A 19,018-nucleotide genomic window follows, 5' to 3' on the forward strand; every position below is an offset into this window, starting at 1 on the left:
TTTATTCCCAAACAAGAGCGAAAATAAGTTTTGATATACTTAGTGAGATCTAACTTGTATCTAATTTTAATGCAGTATAAACAAATTATTTGGAAGATTTTGTTTTATTTTACAGAGTAGCCAATTTTGTTATGTGCAAAACTGCCAACAAATGTGTTTTTCTTTTTGTTTTCCTAACCTGAAACTGTTTAAACACTGTATTGTGGAGGAATAATAAGTTATTAGTAATTTTACAAATTTGTACAAAAGTGGTTAAAATGGAGCTTTTTTCCCTTGACCACATCACTGTTTGCAACACAAAGGCTTGAGAGACTGACACACCAAGACCCAGAGGAAAAGGTGAAAAACTCTGATAGCCTTATTGCACCTAAATTATATGAATATGGTCCACTCCTTAATTCAAAATAGCCGTTATTTCAAACTTAATTAAAAAAAAAAATGTTTTATTTAAATTACTTAATTCGAACTACAGGATAATTTTAATTTTTTTCTCAAGCATAAATAAAATGACTTTCAGTGAACAGCAGTAAACGGTTTTCAGTTTAAGAGGATACAACCAGAATTCTACTGTTCAATTTAACTACTATTAAGGTATGCATCTGGAACTTCTTCACTGAAGGGCTAACAGATCTGTGCAACAAAACGGAAAAATTGCAAATGCTGGAAATCAGACGTAAAACCAGAAAGTACTGGAAATACATAGCTGGTCAGTCAGCATCTGTAAAGAGAAAAGACAGGTTATGATATTTTGGGTTTGTACCCTTCATGAGACTTGTTTGAATGAAAGGTCGACACCTAAAACATCAATGGTCCTGAAATTGTCGGTCGGCGGCATACCTCCAGAGTATCCCGCCGACCCGCAAAACAATTACGAAAGTGCCTGCTGGTGGCCAGGCTGCGGAAAGTTGCGGTCTCGAGGCGGAGGGCAGCCCACAGATCCCAGAGATGCAGGTGGCGCGGAGGCGTACCTTGGATCACGTGGGCCTGGTCCTCCAATCAATAAGCAGAATTCCATTTCAATCATTTATGAAGGGAATCCCCTAATGATATGCTATGGAATCCCCAAATGTAAGAATTGTACAATTAACAGAATTGGAATTTTATTCCACCAACCTCAATAAAAATTTAATTTTTTGATAATTTTATACATCATTAGAACTGTAATCTGGGCCAATATTTGCATAAACTCATTTAATACAGTTTATGTGCATAATTTAGGATAGGAAAATGTTTAATTTAAGCCTTAGCTATCCCCTTACACTGATGCAAGCAGGCCCTGCGTCTGCTTGTATCAACCGTAAGACTTACGTGGGCAATTGCTGGCCAGTCGCTGGGCAAATAGCCCACATACGTTGACATGCCGCAAGTTCCGGATTTCATGCATGCGCCTGCAGAAATCACGAACTTGGGAGGCATTTCAAAGGGAATATGATGGCGTACTCTCAGAGTACACTGTCACAGACAAGGCAATTTCAGGGCCATAATCTATCTTTTCTCTTTACAGGTGCTGACTGACCCGCTGTGTACATCCAGCATTGTCTATCATAGATTTGTGGAATTTGATTCCATTGAAGCTTGTTGAAGTGAACAATACAAATAGATTCAAAATACAATTAAATTGCTTTTACGTTATGAAGATACAGCACAGCTGAAATCCACTGAGCTTCAAAATATTAAAACATAAGCTAACCCTATTCCCTCGGAGCAGAGACCCACTTTTGCTGGGATCCTGCGAAGTGCCATTGGCATTCACCAGCTTTGCTTCTGCCTGCCATCTTATGGAGAATGGCATTGGGTGGGAATGTAAAGAGGAGAGAAACAGCGCACAACGCTGGAAAACTGGGCCGGGAGGGTCGCTCTTCCGAAACCCAAGTAGCAACATCAAAGGCTCCTCCTGATGTGCTTTTGGACAGAGAAGAGGTTGGAAAATGTGCTAAGAAGGTGAGTAGGTGGGGTTAATCTGAGAAAAAGGGACAGGCTTGTTTGGCGCATTGGCCTTTTGTCTGTTCCTAAAAACTCTTATGTTCAACAAGGTGCAAAGTATCAAGTCAGTACTGGATGGGACTTCACTAACTTCATTCACCTCACATTTTAAACTCATTTTATGTTAAGGCAGTTCTATTAAATGATTAATGCTTTCTTTATTTGTTTAACCCTAGATCTTGAATATTCATAAGGTACAATTTTGTGCTCGATTTTGGAGCTCATGAAATTGTGATAAAACATGTACAGTTCAGCATTATTGAAGATTGTTTTCATTTCTTTTAATACTTCCATGATTAATTTTCTTCTAAATGTTGAGAAGCACATGGCAGAAGCTACTGGCCATCTGGATTTGATTGTAACACAATCAGCAGTGAGGAGGGATTTGAGTCTTTGCTTCTTGTTTGCCACCCAGAGAGGACCTGTGTAAAGTGTGCAGTCTCTCAAATTCAAAAAGGAACAAAAACACAATGTACTATTAACCCTTTGCCCTCCATTTTGCCCTCCTGCCCCCCAAAAAATACCTGCAGCGTGGTGAAAAAGCAGTCATGTCTGTTAATATTAATGTCCAAGTTGATTGTGTCTATCTGTGTACTTTTGCAAAAATCAAATCAACAGAACACTGGGCGTGATCTTTTAGGTGTTGGATGTTAAGCCCTTTACGCAGTTATTTATCATGTGTAATATTTTGTATGAGTGCAAGGTTGGGAGGATGATATGTGTGACCTGCTATCAGCCAGACAAGTGAGATTTCTTGCCTTAGCAAACAGCTTCCTTAGCTCAAATAGGTGACCATCTGTTTCTCCCATTTGCCTTGATCCTTCTTTGAAATAATGATGGCCATCATGAGAGGAGCAAATACAGGAAACTTTGTGATATCCGGCACCGACGGGACCGAGCTGTTGCCGTTAGATCAAAACTGCCGGACATGTTGAAACATACGGAGATTTTCAGCTCCGTATGAATCAACAAACCCTGTTGCTTAGCAACAGCTTCAAAACAGTTGGCTGCAGCTTAAAAGCATCTCTAGCTGAAGCTGTTGCTTAGCTACAGACCTTGCAGAGCCTGACTGGGAAAAAAAAAGCAACGAGAAGTAAAAACACTTATAGGAAACGGCTCCTGAATTTTGCCGGTAGATAGAGCTTTCCGGACTTTTAACCTCCGGATAAACCAAAGTTTCCTGTACCATGCTGCTATCCTGATGCTAAGTTTGTTGCCTTATGCATCCTGCTTAATCCTGCTCTGAGTTTGGCGTACATCTGTCTGTGTAAATGCAGTGTGGCTACAAAGGATCCACCTTCTCAATAAGATAAGGCTCATGGAATTGTTGACAACCTGTGATGGTGGATAGAAAACTGGCTTAAAAGCAGAAGACAGGAGTGCTGATAAATGGAAAATACCCTGTATGGAGAAAAAGTAATTAGTAGAGTTTTGCAACAACAACTTGCATTTATATAGTGCCTTTAATGTAGTAAAATGTCCCAAGGCGCTTCACAGGAACGATTATCAAACAAAATTTGACACCGAGCCACATAAGGTGACCAAAAGCTTGCACAAAGAAGTAGGTTTTAAGGCGTTTTAAGAGAGAGGTGGAGAGATTTAGGGAGGGAATTCAACTGAGCTACTCATCAGAGGTTAGGTGTTGGCTTTGTGACTCAGAAGAACGTACTCCTCTTCATGTATTATGGCAGTGTGGCTCTGATGTATCTTCTCTTTTAGCAGATATTCTCCTCACTTTACGCACACAACCGATTTTTTTTCGCTGACAGTAGAAAATGTCGGGGAAATAAATTCCTTCCTACTTTAAAGCGTTGGCCCTGTTCTGCACTACGTTTTTCTTGGCCCTTCACCTTGGTTTTTTCAACAAGAAAACAGCCACTGTAATCTGTCAGTGCCATTGGCAGCAACAGTTTAATCTCACATTACTGCTGACACAATGATTGTAATGTCACACTGCCATTTATTCACATTGCCATTGATCCAGTTACTCTAACCTCATAAATGCCACTTACCCAGTCATTCCAACATCACACTGTCGTTGACACCATTCACGAACTGCCATTAATACTGGCCTATTAGTGAACTACAGTTTAATCCACAATTGTGCCTGCATTTTTAAAATTTGAATCAAAATGGTTATAGGGCAACAGTCGACTTAATATTTTATTTTAAGTTTCTATTGTCTCAAAAATTGGTAGATTAAAACATTGGTTCAACATAAATTAAAAAGTGGCAGGAATACGTAGAATGAAGGGACTTCTTTTATTGAACAAGCACACCCATTGTGTTGTGCTGAGTATAGCCCTTCATAGCTATTTGCTGACCTCAAATCTATGAATTAAACTGATTCTGATGAAAAAAGCTGATAAGTTTTGAGGGTTTACGTATTTTTTAAACCACTTTTATAACTACTAAAATGTTAACCATGCAGAAAGAATGCAGAGCGAGCCAGAAATCGATGGACGATGTGGTGACGCAAATATGGAAAGCGTCAGATGTGTTGGAGGGCACTATGGTCTCGATCACCGAGGCAGTGTAAGTGCTTTTCAAGGTGCGAGAGAGCTGGAGAACCGAATACACAGCACCATTTGTGTTTTGCTGACACCCCACCCAATCGTGGAGAAGCACAGCTTTCTGCGCCAGTTTGACAATTCAATTTCCCAGACATTCTTTTTTAGTCTTTCTAAGGGGAATTGCTGAATTCCCCTTAAAATTCCCTATAATAGTTGAGGGCAGCTTTGTGTGGTTTTAGTTTTTATTATTGGAGTTGGATCATGACTGCCCAAACATAGGACCATAAGAAAAGGAGAAGACCATTCATCCCATCGAGCCTGTTCTTAACTTCAATTATCCGCCTTGGGTTCCATATCCCTTAATACCCTTACCTATCAAAAATCTCTCATTCTCTGTTTTGAAATTTCCAATTGACCTAGCCTTAACAGAGTTTTGGGGGAAGAGTTCCAGATTTTTACTATCCTTTGTGTGAAGAAGTGCTTCCTGACATCACCACGGAATGGCCGAGGTCTAATTTTAACCCTTGTTTTGGACTCCTCACCAGAGGAAATAGTTTTTCTTTATCTATCATATCAAATCCTTTAATCATCTTAAACACCTCAATAGATCATCCCTTAATCTTCTATACTTCGAAAGAAGCCTAGTCTCAGCAACTTGACCTCATAATTTAACCCTTTCAGCCCGGTATCATTCTGGTGAATCAGCTTTCACTTATGATATATACTAGCTTTTGAAGAGAGAAATCCTTCATCCCATCCTCTTACCTTGCATAGTCCATGCCAATTAAACTTCTCAGGTTATACCATACTCTCCAACTAAGAATTGGAAATTATATGATGCAAACAGTGTAACAGAAATGATCAAAACATAATTAAGTATTTACTCCTGGTGATTGGTATCTGATTATCTTTTACTGTTTTTGCTATGCAGTTATGATGGTATCCCACTGATCCAGATCCCCAGCCACATTTTAACTACCGATTTGTTAACAAAATTTTGCTTCTTTTCAATTTTGTTGAACATAAAACTACTTGCAGGTCCAAGGCCTACGGTGCATTACATCATGAAGGCCCATAGTGCAGAACATTATCAAGGACCATAGTGCAGGAAATCATCAAGGCCCATAGTGCAGGATATTATGAAGGCCCCTAGTGCAGGATATTATGAAGGCCCCTAGTGCTGAATATTATCAAGTCCCCTAGTGCAGGATATTATCAAGGCCCATAGTGCAGGATATTATCAAGGCCCCTAGTGCAGGATATTATCAAGGCCCCTAGTGCAGGATATTATCAAGGCCCCTATTGCAGGATATTATCAAGGCCCCTAGTGCAGGATATTATCAAGACCCCTAGTGCAGGATATTATCAAGGCCCCTATTGCAGGATATTATCAAGGCCCCGAGTGCAGGATATTATCAAGGCCCATAGTGCAGGACATCATCAAGGCCCATAGTGCAGGACATTATCAAGGCCCATGTGCAGGAAACCATCAAGGCCCACAGTGCAGGAAATAATCAAGGCCCATATTGCAGGACATTACCAAGGCCCATAGTGAAGACAATCATCAAGATCCATAGTGAAGGAAATCTTCAAGACCCATAGTGAAGGACATCATCAAGGCCCATAGTGCAGGACAACATCAAGGCCCATAATACAGGACATTATAAGAACATAAGAACATAAGAAATAGGAGCAGGAATAGGCCACTTGGCCCCTCGAGCCTGCTCCGCCATTCCGTAAGATCATGGCTGATCTTGGGCTCAAAGCCACTTCCCTGCCCGCTCCCCATAACCCTTCACTCCCTTATCTTGCAAAAATCTGTCTATCTCCACCTTAAATGTATTTAATGACCCAGCCTCCACGGCTCTCTGGGGCAGAAAGTTCCATAGATTTACGACCCTCTGAGAGAAGAAATTCCTCCTCATCTCAGTTCTAAAAGGGCGACCCTTTATTCTGAAACTATGCCCCTGAGTTCTAGAATTCCCCACGAGCGGAAACATCCTCTCTGCATCTACCTTGTCGAGCCCCCTCAGTATCTTATATGTTTCAATAAGATCACCTCTCATTCTTCTAAATTCCAATGAGTATAGGCCCAACCTGCTCAACCTTTCTTTATATGTCAACCCCCTCATCGCTGGAATTAACCTAGTGAATCGTCTCTGAACTGCCTCCAATGCAAGTATATCCTTCCTTAATAAGGAGACCAAAACTGTACGCAGTACTCAAGGTGTGGTCTCACCAACACCCTGTACAGTTGTAGCAGGTCTTCCCTGCTTTTATACTCCAGTCCCCTTGAAATAAAGGCCAACATTCCATTTGCCTTTTTGATTACTTGCTGTAGCTGCATGCTAACCAGGTCCCTCTGAACTGTAGCATTTTATAATCCCTCTCCGTTTAAATAATAACTTGCGTTTTTATTTTTCCTGCCAAAGTGGATAACCTCGCACTTTCCCACATTATACTTCATCTGCCAAATGTTTGCCCACTCACTTAGCCTGTCTATATCCCTTTGCAGATTCTTTGAGTCCTCTGCACATCTTGCTTTCCCATCCATCTTTGTAGCATCCGCAAACTTGGCTACATTACACTCGGTCCCTTCATCAAGTCATTAATGTAGATTGTAAATAGTTGAGACCCCAGCACCGATCCCTGTGGCACTCCACTAGTTACCATTTGCCAACGGGAAAATGACCCATTTATCCCGACTCTCTGTTTTCTGTTAGTTAGCCAATCACCTATCCATGCTAATATATTACCCCCAACTCCGTGAGCTCTTATCTTATGCAGTAACCTTTTATGTGGCACCTTATCGAATGCCTTCTAGAAATCCAAATACACCACTTTCACTGTCCACCCTGCTCGTTACATTCTCAAAGAACTCCAGCAAATTTGGTAAACATGATTTCCCTTTCATAAAACCATGCTGACTCTGCTTCACTGCATTATGATTTTCAAAATGCCCTGCTACTGCTTCAATAATGAAGGTCTCCAGCATTTTCCCAACGACAAGACACATAGTGCACAAAATCATTAAGGCCCATTTGCAGGACATCATCAAGGCCCATAGTGAAAGAAATCCTCAAGGCCCATAGTGAACAAAATCATCAAGGCCAACGTGAATGAAAACATCAAGGCCTACATTGCAGGACATTATCAAGACCCATAGTGCAGGACATTATCAAGGCCCATAGTGCAGGATATTATCAAGAACCATAGTGCAGGATATTATCAAGGCCCAAAGTGCAGGAAATCTTTGATGCGCTATCGATTCTAATAAAAGGCTGAGTAGAGTTCAGAAAAACGGGCTTTTATTAACTACTGAATGCAACTACAAACAGATCAGGACTATGCCTCTAGTGGACGACCGAATGGCAGAGAGCTGCCGTGCAGCCATCCTTATACCAGGTAGCCAAGGGCAGAGTCAGCTGAGGCATAGTCAGGTATAACAGTGAAACAAGAGTGAACGACAACAACAACAATAGTGAACACCGTGAACGACAGTGGTTTACCACAATCTTCAAGGCCCATAGTGCAGGATATTATCAAGAACCATAGTGCAGGATATTATCAAGGCCCAAAGTGCAGGAAATCTTCAAGGCCCATAGTGCAGGATATTATCAAGAACCACAGCGCAGGATATTATCAAGACCCATAGTGCAGGATATTATCAAGGCCCATAGTGCAGGATATCATCAAGACCCACAGTGCAGGATATTATCAAGACCCATAGTGCAGGACATTATCGAGGCCCATAGTGCAGGTTATTATTGTAGTGTCCGAGGATCAATAATACTCAGACTGCAGGAGAACAATAAAACAGGTATTTACTGAACAGAGAGTAATTCAAGACTGAAATACAGAAGCCTGCTATGGCTTTATATACAGGGGTGGTCACTGCCGGTACTGCAGTATAGAATCAGTTCTTCTCTTAAAGGCACATACACAACAATTCCTCCCCTTTTAGATAAACAGTACATAACATTCATTTAACAACTAAATAATAACTAATTACAATTACAATTTTCTCTGTACTATATACATCAACTGAAATAATCATTTATAAGTTCAGTCTTTGAGGAGGCTTCCTGATCCTGACTGGATAGCGCCTTTCTCGAGTATCCTGTTCTTGCGGTGGAGTTGATTCTGGCTCATTGTCATTGGTTGGTTCGTCAGCTTCCAATACCACTGCTTCTGAGGTAGACGCAATCTGTACTTCGGGTTGATTACCAGGTGCACCTGCTCGTGGTATGGGTTTGGCTTGTTCCTGTGACTCTAGAATCTGGTCAGCATGGCATCTCACGATGCTCTCTCCAACGTCCACTGTGTACATTAGTGGTCCCTGCTGTGTGCATATCGTTCCTGACTGCCATTTTTCTGTTCGGTAGTCGCGGGCCAAGACTGGTTGCCCTATCTTGAATCTCCTGGTTAGCTTCTCATTTATGTGCTGGAATTGCTTATTCTCAACATCTCGGCCTAGAAATTCAGTTGCGTTCGCCAGCCACTAACGCCATAAGAGGGGTATATTTCCAGCGCTAGGCACTTAGCGCCCGGGCGCAGGCCGATCTGCGCCTACGCCCAAATTCAGTAGACATTTAGCGCCGGCGCAAAGTGTTTGCGCCCGCTCAGCTGCGCGCGCAGCTTATGACGTCATTTCGTCGTGCAACGCTGTTTGTGCGCCCCAAACCGGAAACTCAGTGGCGCCCGCCCAATGTGGGCGTGGCGCTGTTAAGAACTGTGAAGTGGAACGCAACAGAGGCCCTGTGGGCCTCGGGGAGCGCTATTTAAAGGGCACTTACACTGACCTATAAAGCCCAGCCATTTTGCTGCAATGACTTTACTGCTTTGGATTTCTGGACAGAGACCAAGGAACAGAGCTTACTGATTTGGGACAACATAGGAGAGGTATTTTTGGCTTCTGGCCAGAGCTTTGACATTTGAATCATTGTGATTTCACTGTTTGCAAGTTTATTATGGGGGCTGTATGGGGTTCCAACCCTCAGTTGCAGCATTATGTGCGAAGGGCTCGCAGACGCTGTGTGAGAGGGCCAGCCATGCCTAGACGCAGAGGGGCCATCAGGCGTCAGCAACGTAGGCCTTACCCACTCAGGCAATACCGGCAGCAGGTGTCCTATCTCACCATGGCTGCGGCGCATTGTGTTAAGAGGCTGCGCTTCAGAAGGGAGTTGGTTGCAGAGATCTGCCAGCTGCTTCACAGAGATCTGCGTCCACAGCTGATGTGCAGGACGTCACTCTCGGTGGAAGTGAAGGTCACGGTGGCTCTGAACTTTTATGCAAGCGGCTCCTTCCAAGCCGCTGCTGGGGACATAGCGAACATCTCCCAGTTCGCCGCGCATCGCTGCATCTGGCAGGTCACCGATGCACTTTTCGCGAGGAGACACCAATTCATCTCCTTCCCCATAACCCTAGAGAGGCAGGAGCAGCGTGCAGTTGGATTTGGCAGGATCGCGGACTTCCCCATGGTGCAGGGCGCCATTGACTGCACACATGTGGCTATGCGGGCACCTATCGACAATGCCGAGGATTACCGCAACCGGAAGGGCTACCATTCCCTCAATGTACAGCTGGTGTGTGACCACAGGCAGTGCATCCTAGCTGTCAATGCCCGCTTTCCAGGAAGCAGCCACGATGCATTTATCCTGCGCCAGACTACTGTGGCTGACATGTTCGAGGCACAGCCTCCACCAAGGGGATGGCTTATTGGGGACAAGGGCTACCCTTTGTGTACATGGCTCATGACCCCGCTCCGCGCGCCCAGGACCCCAGCGGAGGAGGCATACAACGAAAGCCATCAAGCCACAAGGAACATCATAGAGCAAACGATTGGTGTCCTCAAGCAACGGTTCCGCTGCCTGGATCGTTCCGGCGGATCTCTACAGTATTCGCCGGATAGAGTCTCCCAGTTCGTCGTCGTGTGCTGCATGCTGCACAACCTGGCTATCCGCAGGACTCAGGCACTGCCACCTGACGTTGCACCACCACCTCAGGAGGATGAGCAGGAGGACCATGAGGAGGAGGAGGAGGAGTACCAGCCCAGGAGGGAGCCACAAGGTCCAAGGGCCGTCCGCCGGCGGCTTATTGAATGACACTTCTAGGCCCCCTGTCAGGGAATGGCCTGTGGCAATGAACGCACCTGAGTGCAGCCGCTCCGCAAGCCCTCAGCCGGTTAACGCAACAACCACTTGAAACATGACACCTGGACATGCTGAATAAATAAAAAGCTTTATTTTACAAACTCAGGGCCCTTCCCACATGAAACAGAAAAACAGACGAGACCCCCAAAAAACAGTCAAAAACATCTGTCACTCCCACAACCTGGGGAGGAATAACAAAACTTGCCCATCCAATTGGCCTTCATCATCGGCCTTACAAAAATAAGCCCCCCCCTCCACAACACAAACAACCCCATAAAAACAAAAAATGCCTTCATCTTCGGCCTTACCAAAATAAGCCCCCCCCAGAACACAAGCACCCCCATATAAAAAAAACCGCTATCACCACACTCTACTGGGTGTGCCGAGAGGGTGAGTCCTTATGCAGGCTTCTCCGGCCCCTGCCCGACCTGCTGCTCCGCCTTAACCTGGGCCCTGTGGGTGTGGCAAGGCTGGGGGAAGGCTCATGAGGGCCACAATGCGTGACGGCAGATGCCCTTGGGGGTCGGCCTAGACGAGGCCCGGCCCGGGAGGGGCCGGCTGCTGACTGCTGCAGCTGTGGCTGGCCAGCATCAGTTTCAGCAGCAGCTCGTCGCACCTTGGCTGGGGGAGTGGCAGTGTCGGCTGCACCAATGGGGGCAAGCTGGCTGATGCCAGGCGCGCGCTGTTCGCCAGAGACACTGGCACTCGGCCGGGCTGGCAGTGCAGCAAGCGCAGCAATCTGGTGGAGGCCAGACCGCTGTGCTGCAGCAGGGCGGCGGGTGCCCTGGCGATGCCTCCGCGCCACAGCGAGTGTGGCAGAAGTGAGTGCCCGAACTGCCCTGGTATGTGCCCGCATCAGATCTGCCAGTGTCTGGACGGCACCACTCATGGACTCGCGACTCACGTCCTGCGCTGCCGCGAGTTGCTGGACACCCCTGTCCTGCGCTGCCGCGAGTTGCTGGACACCCCTGTCCTGCACTGCCGCGAGTTGCTGGACACCCCTGTCCTGCGCTGCCGCGAGTTGCTAGACACCCCTGTCGTGTGCTGCCGCGAGTTGCTCAACCCCCCTGGCCTGTGATTCCCCGAAAGCGACCACACTATGAGCCAGGGACTCAATGGCCTGAGGCAACTGTCCCACAACCCCCATGAACTCCTTGTGGCGCCGCTCCGACGCCGCGGACATCTCATCAAGGAGGCGCACCTCCTGGGCGAGGACCGTCTCCGGACTGGAGGGCGGACTCTCCCTCTGGGGAGAAGGCCGCCGAGCTGCCCGACCCTTCCCGCGTGCCTCGACCCCACTGGGCCCAGGAACTGCCCTCCCCTGCAACACTTCCCCCCCTCTGGGGAGAAGGCCGCCGTGCTGCCCGACCCTTCCCGCGTGCCTCGACCCCACTGGGCCCAGGAGCTACACCCCCCTGCAACACTTCCCCCTGCCTCTCCTCCAGGCCAGACGTCTCCCCTCCATTGCCATCCCCTGGCGTGGATGAGGGTTCCCCCGATGTGCCACCTTCCTCCTGGTCCTTGTCGTCCTCCTCCTCCAAGGGCCTGGCACTCTGAGCTTCAGGGACCACCTCCTCCTCACCAGCTGAAAGCAGGAAGGCACAAGAGTAGCTTTAGAGTGAGGACAGGGCGTCAGCGAGGGAGGCATGAGTGGTGGCATTATGCGCATTGGTCGGACAGTGGGAAAGGATGTAGATCTGAAGCGCAAGGGCAACGAGAGAGGTCCAACCGGTCATGTCCTTACCAGTGGGTCCCAGTACAGGGTCCGCATCTCCAATGGCAACAGGGCCAGTCACCCGGCCACGCATGAGTCGAGCCACGCTCTCCTCCAGCTCACTGAGCGCCTGGTACTGGGGACGGCCTCCCCCGGTGGCAGACTGGCTCCTCAAATTCCACGCCAGCTTGGCCTGCAAGAGAAAGGACGGCCTCTAAGTACAGTGTGGTGCCCTGTTGCTGTGTGCACTGCCTCCCACGGTCGAATAGCTTGGCCAGTGCGGTGCCCTGTTGCTGTGTGCACTGCCTCCCATGGTCGAATAGCTTGGCCAGTGTGGTGCCCTGTTGCTGTGTGCACTGCCTCCCATGGTCGAATAGCTTGGCCAGTGTGGTGCCCTGTTGCTGTGTGCACTGCCTCCCATGGTCGAATAGCTTGGCCAGTGTGTTAAGTGCAGAAAGTGCTATTGATGATCATGCCAGTGCCATAGCTGCGGGAGGAGGGCTGGCCATTAGGCCTTTGAGGTCCCTTTGCCCACAATGTGAGGTGCACATGCAAGGATGAGGAGGACACTGGAAAGGGTACTCACCTTCACCATCCGAGTGAGGTCGTTGTACTTCTTGCGGCATTGGTCCGCACTCCTGGGGACATCGCTGGTGGATGACACCCTGTGGGCGATTTTCTTCCAGGCTCTCCTGTACTGCCTCCTGGGAGCCTTCTTGCCACTGTCCGGGCACAAGATCTCTCTTTTCTTTTCCACACCATTAACCAGCACCCTCAAAGCATGCTGGGAGAAGCGCTGCGCTCGTTCACGGGCCTTCTCCATGGCTTCAGGCGCTATTTGGGTCCACCAGCAGTGTTGAGGCCTAGCTGCAGGGCTCCACTATGCAGGGCGTGGCAGCAGTCACAGTCGACCCTTCCCCCTTTAAGAGCTGGCCGGCGTCAGGGTGTCTGCTGTCAATCAAAACATGACCGCACCTGCGCTGCGCCCGGCCTCGGCATTATCAGTCCGCATCGCCGGCTTAGCGCCTGAAGATAGCAGTGCAACGCCAGTTTCAGCGCTCGCCCAAACTCTTGGCCAAATCTACTGAATTTCGGCGAAGTGGCCTACACTTTCCGGCGGGCGCTAACTTTAGCGACCGCCCGACTTTACCGCCCCAAAAGTGGCCAGACTGAATTTCTAGGCCCTCGTCTTATGTTTGGTTTGAGCAAATCCAGGTGACATCTTAGCCTTCGGTTGAAGAGCATTATGGTTGGTGACTGCATGTGTCGCATTCCGGTAAGCAAACAAGAAATTATCCACCTTGTGTTGTAGTGGTATGTCATCATTATGCATTGCCTTTATGGCCTTTTTAAAGGTCTGAACAAACCTCTCAGCCAATCCATTTGTGGCTGGATGATATGGGGCAGATGTGTAATGCTTCACCCCATTGTTCCTCAGAAACCTCCGGAAATCCTCTGACACAAACTGTGGCCCATTGTCGGAGCAAATCTGTTCTGGCAAGCCATTCCTGGCGAAGATGGTCCGTAGGACTGCAATAGTTTTCTCCGTGGTGGTGGAGGACATTTTGATGACCTCTGGCCATTTCAAATGGGCGTCCACAGCGATTAGAAACATTGAGTCCATAAATGGACCAGCAAAATCAATGTGTACCCGTTGCCATGGAGATGAGGGCCACTCCCATGGATGTAGCGGGGCCTGTGGTGGAGCGTTTTGGACCTTCTGGCATCCTGTGCAACTCTTGGTCATATCCTCGATTTCTTTATCGATTCCCGGCCACCACACAAACGCCCTGGCTAGGCTCTTCATTTTTACCCCTCGCAGATGACCCTCATGAAGCTCATTGAGCACTCTATCTCTCAACTTGGGTGGAATTACCACTCGGGATCCACACATCAAGGTCCCCCGGCACACTGACAGCTGTTCTCTCCTTGGCGAGAATGCTGGCAACAGTGAGTCGCCATGTGCTGGCCATCCCTTCACCATCAAATCATAGACCCGAGAGAGTGTCGGGTCATTTCGGGCTTCCTTCTCTATACTTGAGTTTGTAACAGGTAGACATTCGACTATGGTCGCATGGAATATCTCAACAGGGTCCACTGCAGGTGCTTCCTCTACCGTAGGCAACGGTAGGTGCGACAGCCCATCAGCGTTTCCATGCTGTTTCATACCCTTGTACTCTATGTCGTACTGATGTGCCCCTAGAAAAAGTGACCATCTTTGCAGCCGTTGCGCCGTCATCACCGAAACGCCCTTCTTTGGGTTAAAAATGGAGACCAGGGGCTAATGATCAGTCAGTAGGGTGAATTTCTGCCCGTGCAGATAGTGATTGAACTTCTTCACCCCCCACACCAGGCTGAAGGCCTCCCTGTCAATCTGGGCGTAGTTACGCTCGGCTGAGGTTAACGAGCACAACGCAAAGGCTATTGGCCTCTCTGAACTGTCAGGGAATTTGTGTGACAGCACCGCTCCGATGCCGTAGGGAGACGCATCACATGCTAACCGAATCGGTAGTGTTGGATTGTAGTGGGCCAATACTTCTTTTGAAGTGATTAGGCACTTACATTTCTGAAGGGCACGCTTACACTCATCACTCCATTTCCATGTTACTCCAGTTTGCAGTAGGGCATTCAGTGGGTGCAGAATTGTAGATAAATTCGGCAAGAACTTATGCTAGTAGTTCACCAACCCAAGGAACGACCTCAGTTGCGACACATTTTCTGGTGCTGGAGCCTTGACTACAGCCTCAATCTTGTCCGGCGACTTATGCAACCCTTCCTCATCAATCATGTGGCCACAATACGAGATTTGTCTCCTGAAGAACTCGCATTTGGGGCGGTTGGCTCGTAGCCCATATTCCTGTAATCTCGTGAGCACCTGCTCCAGGTTGGCAAGGTGTTCACTGTCATTTTCGCCCGTAACCAGGATGTCGTCCAAATAACACTGGGTCCCCGGGATCCCTTGCAGGACTTGTTCCATCGCCCTCTGCCAAATAGCCGGGGCTGATGCTACCCCGAATACCAGTCGATTGTACTGGTAAAGGCCTTTGTGAGTATTTATCGTGAGGTATTTCCTAGACGCTTCTTCCACCTCCATTTGTAGATACGCTTGGGCCAGATCAATCTTTGTGAAGCATTTCCCTCCAGATAGCGAGGCGAAAATATCTTCTATCCGTGGAAGTGGATATTGTACTGTGTGCAGGACTGGGTTCACAGTTACCTTGAAGTCCCCACAGATGCGAACCTTCTTCGGTTCCCCAGGCGTGCTGCTCAATGATTTCTTTATTACAGGAATGATGGGTGTGGCCCACTCGCTCCAGTCCACCTTGGACAGCACACCCGAACGCTCCAGACTCTCCAGCTCTGCTTCAACGGCTGGGCGGATCGCGTAAGGTACCGGTCTGGCCTTAAAAACATTTTGGGTTTGCGTTATCTTCGATTTTTATCGTTGCCGTTACTCCTTTTAGAGTCCCAAGTCCTTGTTGGAACACCTCTTTCGCGTCAGTTAGAATTTTTGACAGCGTCCAGGTGTGACATCATCATCCTTTTTATCAGTCACAGTTAGCGCCTGAATGGAATGCCAATCCAATTGTATTTCTCGGATCCATTCACGTCCCAATAATGGTGGTCCTCCATCTGGTAGTATATATAGATACAGTTCCTGTGTTTCCTTGCCGTTGTATTCAACTGGCACCCTTATTTTTCCTCTGGGGTAGACTTTTTGCCCCGTGTATGTCTTCAATACAATGGACGTGTCCTTCAAGGGTATGTGTGAGAATAGCCGCTCATAGTCTTGTCAATTCATGACAGTTAGGGCTGATCCTGTGTCCAATTCCATCTTTACTGGGGACCCTGCTATCATGAGGGTGACCCAAATGGTTCGGTGATCCTCCTTTGCGATCAGGTTGTGTAACTTTAGACAACTTAGTCTCCTGCTCCCGGAGTCCTTATCACTCTCCTGATCTTCCGAACTACTGTCTGTCAATTTCTTTACTTTCTTGTACTTTTCCTTAGTAGTTCTTGTAGTGTTGGTTTTCTTTCCCGACCTGCAGACTCTTGCTATGTGTCCCATTTTCCCACATTGCCTGCATACTTTGTCCTTAACCCAGCAGTCCTTCTGATCATGGGTTGTTCTGCCGCAGCGATAGCACTTTTCTGCTCCATACGCCATTTCGTTAGCGCTGTATTCCTATGGCTTCTGTTGTTTTTCCGCAGCTCCCCGTGCTGCTGCTTCGTAGGATACTGCCATGCTGAAAGCCTGTTCTAGCGTCAGGTCCTTTTCCGAAAGTAGTCGTTTCTGGGTTCCTTCACTCTGGAGCCCGCAGACAAACTTATCCCGCAAGGTGTCTGCCAGTCCTGCTCCGAACTGGCAGTGCTTCGATAACTTGCGTACTTCCGTAAGATAGTCAGCATTGTTCTCATCTTTATGCTGGTTTCTTTTATGGAACTTGAATCTTTCTGTTATCAGCAGCGGTGTAGGGTTTAGTTGTTCCTGTAAGATATTAACAATCTCTTCAAAATATTTCTCCATTGGTTTAGCTGGGATAATTAAATTCCGCAATAGGCCGTACGTTCTCGCGCCCATCAAATTTAATAATACCGACGCCTTCTTTCCATTGGCCACCTCATTGGCATTGCAGTACACTTCAATTTTTTCCACATACATGGTCCAGTCTTCTACCTTGTTGTCGAAAGCAGTGATACTGCCACTCTTTGGCATCTTGGGTGATTTAAAATGGCGCCTCCCGTGCTTTTTCTTCTTCCCCAATGTAATAAAATGGCGCCTCCCGTGCTTTTCCTTCTTCTCCAATGGAATAAAATGGTGCCTCCCACGCTTTTCCTTCTTCCCCTTGCTACCACGCTGCTCCTCGCGTTCTACAGGGTAATGGCGGCGACCCGCGGCTTCGGCGCGTCTCACTTTTCCTTCCCCACGTTCTATCCTCTCCACGCTGCCCTGTTCTTGAGCACCGACCGCGACCTGTGCGCTCCACCCTCTCTCTCTCTCTTCCTCCCGACAACGCTGCGTGGCCCCTTTGCAGAGCCGCTCGATCGAGCCCGAGCCCGCCGCAGTCCGGAAGGGTCAGCGCACTACCTGCTACCAGCACGACTTGCTGGAACACCTCGACTGGGGAGCCAGGCCCAGCTCTCCACAGCCTCCTCTGCAACTCTCCAATGGATCCCTGGGCGGTTGCCCGCGGTCGACGCCTGTCGTTCTGACTTCGACCTCCAAGAAGCTTCTCTTCAGGGAAAAGATCCCCGTGAGGTGATGCAGTACTGCAGGTGAGTTCAAACCTGCCCGTCGCCAGTGTAGTGTCCGAGGATCAATAATACTCAGACTGCAGGAGAACAATAAAACAGGTATTTACTGAACAGAGAGTAATGCAAGACTGAAATACAGAAGCCTGCTATGGCTTTATATACAGGGGTGGTCACTGCCGGTACTGCAGTATAGAATCAGTTCTTCTCTTAAAGGCACATACACAACAATTATCAAGACCCACAGTGCAGGATATTATCAAGACCCATAGTGCAGGACATTATCAAGGCCCATAGTGCAGGACATTATCAAGGCCCATATGCAGGACTTTATCAAGACCCATAGTGCAGGACATTATTAAGGCCCATAGTGCAGGATATTATTAAGACCCACAGTGCAGGACATTATCAAGGCCCATAGTGCAGGATATTATCAAGGCCCACAGTGCAGGATATTATCAAGGCCCATAGTGAAGGAAGTCATCAAGGCCCATAGTGCAGGCTATTATCAAGGCCCATAGTGCAGGATATTATCAAGGCCCATAGTGAAGGAAGTCATCAAGGCCCATAGTGCAGGATATTATCAAGACCCATAGTGCAGGATATTATCAAGACCCATAGTGCAGGATATTATCAAGACCCATAGAGCAGGATATTATCAAGACCCATAGTGCAGGATATTATCAAGGCCCACAGTGCAGGATATTATCAAGGCCCACAGTGCAGGATATTATCAAGATCCATAGTGCAGGATATTATCAAGACCCATAGTGCAGGATATTATCAAGATCCATAGTGCAGGATATTATCAAGATCCATAGTGCAGGATATTATCAAGACCCATAATGCAGGATATTATCAAGACCCATAGTGCAGGATATTATCAAGGCCCATAGTGAAGGAAGTCATCAAGGCCCATAGTGCAGGATATTATCAAGACCCAAAATGCAGGATATTATCAAGATCCATAGTGCAGGATATTATCAAGACCCACAGTGCAGGATATTATCAAGACCCATATTGCAGGACATTATCAAGGCCCCTAGTGCAGAAAATTATCAAGGCCCCTAGTGCAGGATATTATCAAGGCCCCTAGTGCAGAAAATTATCAAGGCCCCTAGTGCAGAAAATTATCAAGGCCCCTAATGCAGAAAATTATCAAGGCCCCTAGTGCAGGATATTATCAAGGCCCGTAGTGCAGGACATTATCAAGGCCCCTAGTGCAGAAAATTATCAAGGCCCCTTGTGAAGGATATTATCAAGGCCCATAGTGCAGAAAATTATCAAGGCCTATAGTGCAGGATATTATCAAGGCCTATAGTGCAGGACATTATCAAGACCCATAGTGCAAGATAATATCAAGACCCATAGTGCAGGATATTATCAAGGCCTATAGTGCAGGA

This window comes from Somniosus microcephalus, chromosome 15 (assembly GCF_052327205.1).
Source record: "Somniosus microcephalus isolate GS21.2 chromosome 15, FLI_Smic_1.0, whole genome shotgun sequence".
Lineage (NCBI taxonomy): Eukaryota > Metazoa > Chordata > Chondrichthyes > Squaliformes > Somniosidae > Somniosus > Somniosus microcephalus.